Here is an 8,908-nt window from a genome sequence, read left to right as displayed (position 1 = left end):
CTCAGGAAAGAAAACACTATTTCACGTTATTGGTTATATTGAGGAATTCTCTCATAAGCAGTGTATTCAGCAAATCAAGAAATTTCACGTAAGCAGTTGGGCTCACATTAATGTGGCCTAATATAATGCAAAATATGTATATATATATTATTAAGCACACATTCATAGGAAATATAAAGATGTCAGGATTTTAGTTAAGTTTTGATGCACTTGAAATTATTTAGTATGCTTATAAAAACACGCGTTCAAATGAACTAACATGTAAACATTTTTTAAAACATATGTTAACATTTTCTTTTTAGCTGCACATTAGTACACATGAAATACAATCTCTCAATCTCTGAAAGTTTCACAAATGCATTGTGAATTAGGAATGTGTAACACCTATGCTTTCTTTTGTCAATTCAGTGCACACTCTACGCCCACTAAACATGGATTTTTAATGAAATTCACCATTATAGTCAGGATTAATCATAATAATTGATAAATTCTTATTAGATATACACACATATAAATGATAATAAAGAATGATTAGAGGTAAACTCCATAACGTGAGAGTTCACCATTTGCACATTCTAGCACACCTTAATAAAATAATATAGTTTGTCAATTAGTAGGCTGAGGAAGATGGCGACAGGCTGACGCCAGCTGTGTGAGCTCCGTCCCCGATCCGGAGATGTCTGGTTCCTTAGCCGAAAATTCCTGCGTTTCTACACCACGTTATTCAAGTTAATATAATGCGGTAAGCTTAAGAGGTCTACTTTTTTCCTATTGGACCTCATCCCACTTAAAAATTATTTTTCCGTTTACCCTTGCGTTTCATCCACGACCCCCGCCGAGAGGAAGCCAAGCGCCGGCGTAGAGCTGCACGGAGTTACACGGAGTGGCGTGCACTGGGACCCAGAGACTTGAAGATCCCGATGGGCGTGTACTCGGTGTTCAATGGCGGACGTGATACGCCGGCGGACCAAAGCGGGATCAGCATAGCAAGCTGGTCTGGTTTATGGCGGAGGATCCAGGGTGCAGCGGCTAAGGTCTATCCCGGAAGACGCGGGATTAATGTGGTGAGCGGGTATCGTTCCTGGGGCAGAGAGGCGGGAGGAAACCTACCGGGCGTTTATTGTGGGCTTTCATCAGATAAGCCGGGGGGGACTGTTAGAGTTCGAATAGCGGTGCAAGCCTTTTGTTACGCACACGCAGATCATAAGGGGATGGACACTGATGCTGATATAAGGATTAAGTTTATTCAGGCCCCATTAGTAACCTCGAAAGCACTTCCCCTACAGCAGGGGTGTTGTAAGAAGATTAACAGTAACCCAGAGGAAAAGGAGACATCACCCATACCAGAAACCGCTGTCACAGTCCCACCAGTTATAAAGAGTAGATATCTCCTTCGCTCCTTTCCAGAGAGAGAACTCTCCCATCTTTCTTCCCTAAACCAAGCTCGTGGCCCCCTTCCGGTCCGTTTGACTCCACGGCAAAAAAAAGAGAAAGGAGGGAGAGAATTAAAAACGTGGAGGTGAAAAAACAGAAAAAAACATCTACGGTATTAAAACCTGCCCCTTCTCTAATATCATACTTCAAAATTATGGAGAAAACTGTATCAGTATCTGTATCTAGTCTAGATACAACCCCTAAAAAGACTGAGACTCAGGAGTCAGACCAAGTGTCTACTATCGTCGCTATGCCCAGTTCGAGCTCTAGCCTGAGCTCTGTGGGGGTCTTTCAGAATAAATATGCTCCATTGCTCTTAGAGCCAGAGACAGATTTGAGTGATGACACTTCCAGCGCCATCCTGCTGGACGGCAGCAGGGCGAACTCTAGCTCTCACATCTCAACTGTGCTTCCACCAGACATCACCTCACAGTCAGCACAATTGGCAGCCAGTATAGCGGGCGGCTTCCCTCCGGAGGCAGCCGCTTCACCGGCGGAGAGCTCCCAAAGAGCGGAACAGCAACAGAAAGTGGGAGGTGAGAATATGGAGAGTTTATTTAGGTCCCTACACGAAGATCTTTTGGCGAAATTGCTACCTAAAGTCGAAATATCTGAAGGAAATCAGAAAGAAATCACTCAGAAATGTACTATTCTTGAAAGCAAATTGGATGATATCTGTAAAAGAACAGAAGTCTAGGAAGGAGAGGTGGCCGTTCTTACGAGGGTTTCGCAAGCTCATTCGAAAACAATATCCGAACTAAAAGCCCAGAATCAGACTCTGCAGCAGGATATGGAACGCTTAGAGATCCATGCGAGACGTAATAATTTGAAATTTTTGAAAATTCCTGAGGGAGCTGAAAATGGAGACGTAAAGACCTTGATTTGTAAACTTTTGAGAGAGGGAGTCTTGAAGGATAGACTCGACATCAATCTTGAAAGCGAAATACAGCGGGCTCACAGGGATCCCTTTCGACGTCATCCTGATAGGAATGCCCCTCGAAAAATTCTGGTTAATTTCCTATCATATTCAGTTAAGGAATTAATTCTAGGTAGGGCCCTCGTTGATTCCACACTTCAGATTGACTCCTCTAAGTACTTAATTCGTTCAGATGTTGGGAGAGTGACAGCACAGAGACAGTGGGAGCTGGCGACCCGGATGCAGGAATTGAGAGGGTTAGGTGCACAGGTTATGATGAAGTTTCCAGCCTCACTAAGGGTGGTATGGAATAATAAGACATATAACTTCACATCCCCTCAGGAAGTTGACAGTTTCCTTATTAGTCTGAAAGAAGCTCAGAGATAGCTATATAATAAGATTTAGTCTCATGAGAATATAAGTGAGGGGTGAAGGGAGTAAGTAAGAATATCACACAAGAAAAAGAGGAATGGCGAAATAAAAAGGAAGATGGAAGGCAAGGGAGAAAAAAAAAATGGAAATAAAAACAAAAAAAAAACAAAAGAGAGAAAAATATGTAATGAGTTCGCCTTTCCTCTGAAGAAGAAGGCGGGAGCCTTCGAAACGCGTCAGGAACACCACGGCGAAATGAGACTTTAATTATGATTTCTCCTCAGCTATCCAAGCTTGCTGTGGTATTAAAGGTGTGTTGAAGAATCTCCCCGTGAGTTTGGTTGTGTTTTTGACACGCGAGCGTACATATATATATATATATATATATATATATATATATATATATATATATATATATATATATATATATATATATATATATATATATATATATATATATAGACGTGTATCCACATAATAAGGTGAGGAAGGAAGGGAAAAAAAATGGAAAGGGAAGGAAGGAGGAAAAGGGAAAAAAAAGGAAAGAAAATATATATAACCCACACAAAAAAAAGAAAAGGAAAAAGGGGGGTAGAAATAGACAATAAAAAAAAATAATAAAAAAAATAATAATAATAATTAGGTGGACTTTTTTTTTTTCAAAGTGTTAGTTGGGTGCAGCGGCATTATTTTATTTCTTATATAGGTGTCATAATTGGGACCAGAATCCGGATCGGGCGGAGGGGCCCCAAAATGGTGATACAATCGCCAAAGGTAATATGGGGTGGTTCCCCATGGGGGGAGGAGGGTGGGGTTAGGAGGGTAGAGATGTTAAAAATAAAAGACAAAATTCCTCATATATCTAGTAAAGATGAGACAGGCACGATTCAATGTGTTGGAGTGGACATGGGAGTTAACTCTACAATTTGGTACCCTCTTTACTGCTATAATGAAATATGGAGAATAAAATCAAGATAATAAATTGGAATGTTAATGGTCTGAGGGAGAGTAGAAAACTCAGCAGAATTTGCGAATTTTAAAATAAATCTGGCGCCCATATTCTTCTTTTAGAAGAAATCCACCTTGAACAGCAGGAATGTAAAGTAGCTTTTAAAAATCAAAAGTGGATACAGGACCTCCTCTGCTCTCAGCAGAGCAGTAATACCAGAGGGGTGGCAATAATCGTTAGAATTAATAGTGGGATTAGAGTGGAGAAATACGAAACCGACCATACAGGTCGATGGTTGACTGCATCTTTAGCCATAAGAAATGTAAAGTTGACATGCGCAATATACTATGGACCAAATCAGGACTCTCCAGAGGCTCTGACTAGCTTAAAAACGAGTTTTCTTGATTTAAATGCTCCCATCATCCTAGGCGGTGATTTTAACCTCGTACTTGATCCAAGGTTGGACCGCACTTCTAAGGTCGCTTCGCCCCCCTTATGTAGATCTAAAAGAGAGCTTAGAAATATCATGAGGGATTTCAATTTATTGGATGTCTGGAGGGTCAAGAATCAGAACTATAGAGACTACTCATTTTATAGCCACAGACACAAACATCACTCCCGTATTGATTTCTTCCTTATTGATCAAAGTTTGCTTCCTGAGATTGTGTCTACTTCATACATCCCGACAATACTATCTGATCACTCCTTGGTAGAACTAACAGTCAAATTTTCACAAGGCCTTCTAGTTAGGCGGTGGACCTTGGATAGATCCCTATTACTACAGGAAGAGCTAAAGAATGATCTACTGAAAGATATGGTGGAATATTTTGAGTTCAATAAAGCCACTGCATCAGATCAAATAATATGGGAAGCATTTAAGTCTTTTCTAAGGGGGACACTTACAACTATTATGATACGGAGAAATAAAGCTAGGAAGATGGCAGAGGATGATTCTCTATCTAAAATAAAACATAAAGAACAAGAGCTACAGAAAGCCTCTCTAGAACAGCAGATTAACTTGATTCTCATCCAGAAAGAGCCAGAGAGTTTAAAAGCTAAATATCAGGCTAATCTAGATAAAATAATCAAAGAAAAGTGGGATGCAAGTAGACTGCAGAACTTTTCCTATGGGGAAAAATGTGGTCGAATATTGGCTTGGAAGGCTAGATCTGATCGTACTAGGAATCAGATAAGTAAATTAAGGATACAGAGCTCTGGAGATATTACATTCGACAATGATGAGATTTTGGGAGAAATTAAAACATATATGCAGGACCTATATATGGGGGATAACGACAAAAACTCAACCGAAAGTGCAGCTCATTGGTTAGAGGGGGTATGCCATCCACATTTAACTGAGGCAGATAGCCTGTTTTTGAGTTCTCTGATCAAAGAGGGGGAAGTCCACGATCAATTAAAAAGGATGGCCAGGGGAAAAGCAGCTGGTCCAGATGGGCTTCCGGTGGAAGTATACCAAATAGGATCTGATATATTAGTTCCCATCCTTACGTCTTTATTCAATAAAATACATCAAGCAGGAGAGCCTAGTCCCCCGTCCTGGTTAGAGGCTACGTTTACGTTAGTTCTGAAATCAAATAAGGACCCTACTAAGGCTGAGTCTTACAGGCCGATCTCGCTGCTAAACACTGACTATAAAATCTTTGCGGGTGTGTTGGCTGCGAGATTGGCCAAAGTAATTAAGTCAGTGGTTCACGAGGATCAGAGGGGTTTTATGCCTGGCAGACAGCTGAATGAGCTGACCTTCCAGACAATTGCTGCCATTGATTTTGCTACAGAGGAAAAATCCCCATTAACCATCGTAGCAATTGATGCCGCCAAGGCCTTCGACCAGGTTAGTTGGGGGTATTCGTGGGAAGCTCTGTCAAAGTTTGGTATTCCAGCTAATTTTATAACATCTGTGAAATCACTTTATCTACACCCTAGGGCCAAATTCCTTGTAAACAACTCACTTACTGACTGGGTTCAAATAACACGTGGCACCAGACAGGGATGTCCCCTTTCTCCCTTATTGTTTAATCTATATTTAGAGCCCCTAGCTATCCAGTTAAGATCGGATACTCTAATCAAACCTTTCCGCATGAATGAGCTAGATCTAAAAATTGCTTTATATGCGGATGATCTTTTAATGTTTACATCCAATCCCGAAATATCAATCCCTCGATTATTTCAGCACGCAGAAGAATTCGGAGAGGCCTCAGGGTATAAAATTAACAAAGAGAAAACCGAGGTCATGCAATGGAATCAGGAGGACCAAGTCTTCGAAACAAAGCCTCGGATGAGATATCTAGGTGTACATCTGCTCCAGAACATTTCTGAGATATCTAAAGTTAATTTCGATAAAGTCTACAAGGATATCAGTGGGCTTCTACATCGCTGGTCGGGCTTGCCATTGAACATTTTCGGGAGGGTGAACCTAAAAAAAATGGTTATTCTGCCAAAGATTACATTCCTTTTTAATTTGATACCTTTGTCATTCAGTCCCAAGGACATTGCCAAATTGCAAGGACGAGTGGGATCTTTCATCTGGAACTCTAAATCGCCCAGAATTTCTCAGAAAAAACTCAGAAGAAAATTGAAGACTGGTGGGCTTGCTATGCCTGATATTCTTTATTACTGTCATGCCTTTCATTTCAAAAACTTTAGGTTAATGGCCGACAAAGCGGATACATCTTGCTTGGGTCGACTATTCCAGGCGTTATTACATGGCATCCCACTAGGACATGAATCCTTTTTATTTAAGTTTGGGGACCCAAAATACTACAAGAAGGTTAGATTAAAGGTCTTGGGCACGGCTCTGAGAAATTGGGTGTTTGTCAGAAAAAAACTAGGCATCCCTTACTATATACCTCTGGCCCCTATATGGGATTCCCCGGGAACACCCGAATGTCTCAGAGATCAACTATCGCTCCCCCTTAAAACAGCTGGTATTAAGCAGTGGCAGGATCTCCTTGATGATTCAGAGTTAGTGGGGTGGGATGTACTTTCTCGTTTGACAAACGGAACTCTCACCAGGTTTAAATTTTACCAGTTATCTAGCTGGTGGAGTACCATATGTTGGGGTTTACCAGCTCACCCTAAGTTTGATCTGGTAAAAAAAAAGGGAGCTGGAAAAAAGAGATTTCCTTTTTGTATGAGGCTTTAAACGAGAAAGACGAAGTCACAGAACTTGAACTAAATATTCTATGGGGAGAAGCGATAGCTTTGCAGAGTGATAATTTACCAGCTCTATGGGGAGACTCTTTTAAATTGCTATATACAGTTGTTAAATCAGCCCCTTTAAAACGAAATCATCTGTTTACCATGCACAGAGTCTACATATCCCCCCAAAAATTGGCCAAATTTATGAATCTTGAACATTGTTGCCCACGTTGTAAAGCTTCCGCTGCGGACGATCTACACATGTTTGTTGAGGGTCCAAGACTATCTCTTTTTTGGTCTAACATCGAAGGATTTATAACAGAAGTCTAGGGTATACATATAGCCATTACTCCTATGATGATTCTTTTTGGTCTAGGGGTAGAGTATCAGCTTAATGAAATGAGGATCAAATTTATATTTTACATAATGATTTTAGCTAGACGGGAAATATGCAAGTCCTGGAAGTCAGAGAATGCTCCCACCTTTGCTGATTGCCTGAGATACATCATCTACATCAGTGAGTCGGACATTGCATGCGATGGCTCTAGCCTTGCTAAGATCTGGGCGGCCCTAGTGGCTTGGCGGAACAGATGAGAGTATTCCTATGATTTTACCTGGGTACTGTTGGTGCTTTGTCTCCAACCCAACCAAGGGCCTTTCGGATTAAAGGGTATGGAGTGGACTTAGCAAACAGCTTGCCTGGAGGGGGATTCTTCTTTCTCTCCAAAGCAGGATTGAATTCCTCGTATTCAACCCTTGAGGCCGGTACATCGCAATGTGGAGAGGAAGAGATACCCTATCTAGAATACCCATCATTGGTATATGAGGAATAAAAAAAAAAAAAATTTTTTTTTAAAAGTTTGTCAATTAGTAAATCATATGAATAGAGCAAAAAAGAACAACCCTGCCCATGAGATATTGTGGTCCCGGAGGGGATCCAACTAATGATGAAGGGGTGGTATGTCTAGGAGCCAGCACTGCACGAGATACAAGGCAAGTCACTCTAGGTATACACAGAGAGGATATAGTTTTTTGTACATATGTTATTTATTATTTTTCTTTGGTTTTATGTATCAAAAAAGGGGTACAAAAAGTAATTTACATTGTTTGAATCCACATTATATTTACAACATCAAAATACACATGATAAGAGGAAAAAAGGTAAAATGGAAAAGAATAGTCCTAAGCCTGTAACATAGCCTACCCAGTAGTGTATCATACAACATTCATTCTCTCATACTCACTCATATCATTTCACTCATTCTCATGTTCTTATGTTCAACTTTCATTCAATTAGTAAATCATAGTCTAAATACTTTATATGAGTGATATAATCTAAGCCACTGCATGCTTTTACAATGCAGTACTAAAATTCTCTTGTTTTGTCATGCTTTCTTGAATGTGTAGTTGATGCACGTTTATTATTTTCCTACTAAAAATGTCGTAATTGGTTTCTCATGCCAAAGAAAGTTTAAATGAAATTTGTTCTCCAACAATCACATTATGTAGATGACAAGTTGGCAGCTTTCTGTTGCAAAAAAGACAAAAAACACATTCACATTCAAATTAAATAAATTGAAAGACGTGTTTCAGTGATAAATCTAAGGATACCGGATTATTCCACCAATAACAAAGACTTGATATAAAAGGTTTATCAGAGTAGGATGCGCCAACAGGATGTTGGTCCTTGATGTGGTGTGTCACTGCCCTGTGTTTTTTCAACAGGCCATCAGGCAGTTGGGATGAGGAATCTAACTGGGCGCTGCAGGCTCTCTTGGTCTTTGGTTGAAGCTTTCTTCAGTGTATGTTGTCCTATCGATGGTTATATCCCAGATAGCACATACATCCAAAGCACAAATTTGAAGCAAATTTTCATTTGCAGCTGACAAATGTCTAACTTTTCTGAGTACCTTTCATAGTTTATATAGAGGTGGGTATGATGTATGCTACTTTAAGGCTGCTGTAGGTAGCTGCCTTATTGTGTCACCACAAGATTCCACAGTAGGGCAACAGATCACAACAAACAACAATTTGTTGTAATCTGGTGAAAAATGGAAAATTGTCATTTTGCAAGTGGT

Source organism: Lissotriton helveticus, chromosome 3_1 (assembly GCF_964261635.1).
Source record: "Lissotriton helveticus chromosome 3_1, aLisHel1.1, whole genome shotgun sequence".
NCBI classification, from domain to species: Eukaryota; Metazoa; Chordata; class Amphibia; order Caudata; family Salamandridae; genus Lissotriton; species Lissotriton helveticus.
Note: the sequence above shows the minus strand (reverse complement) of the source record.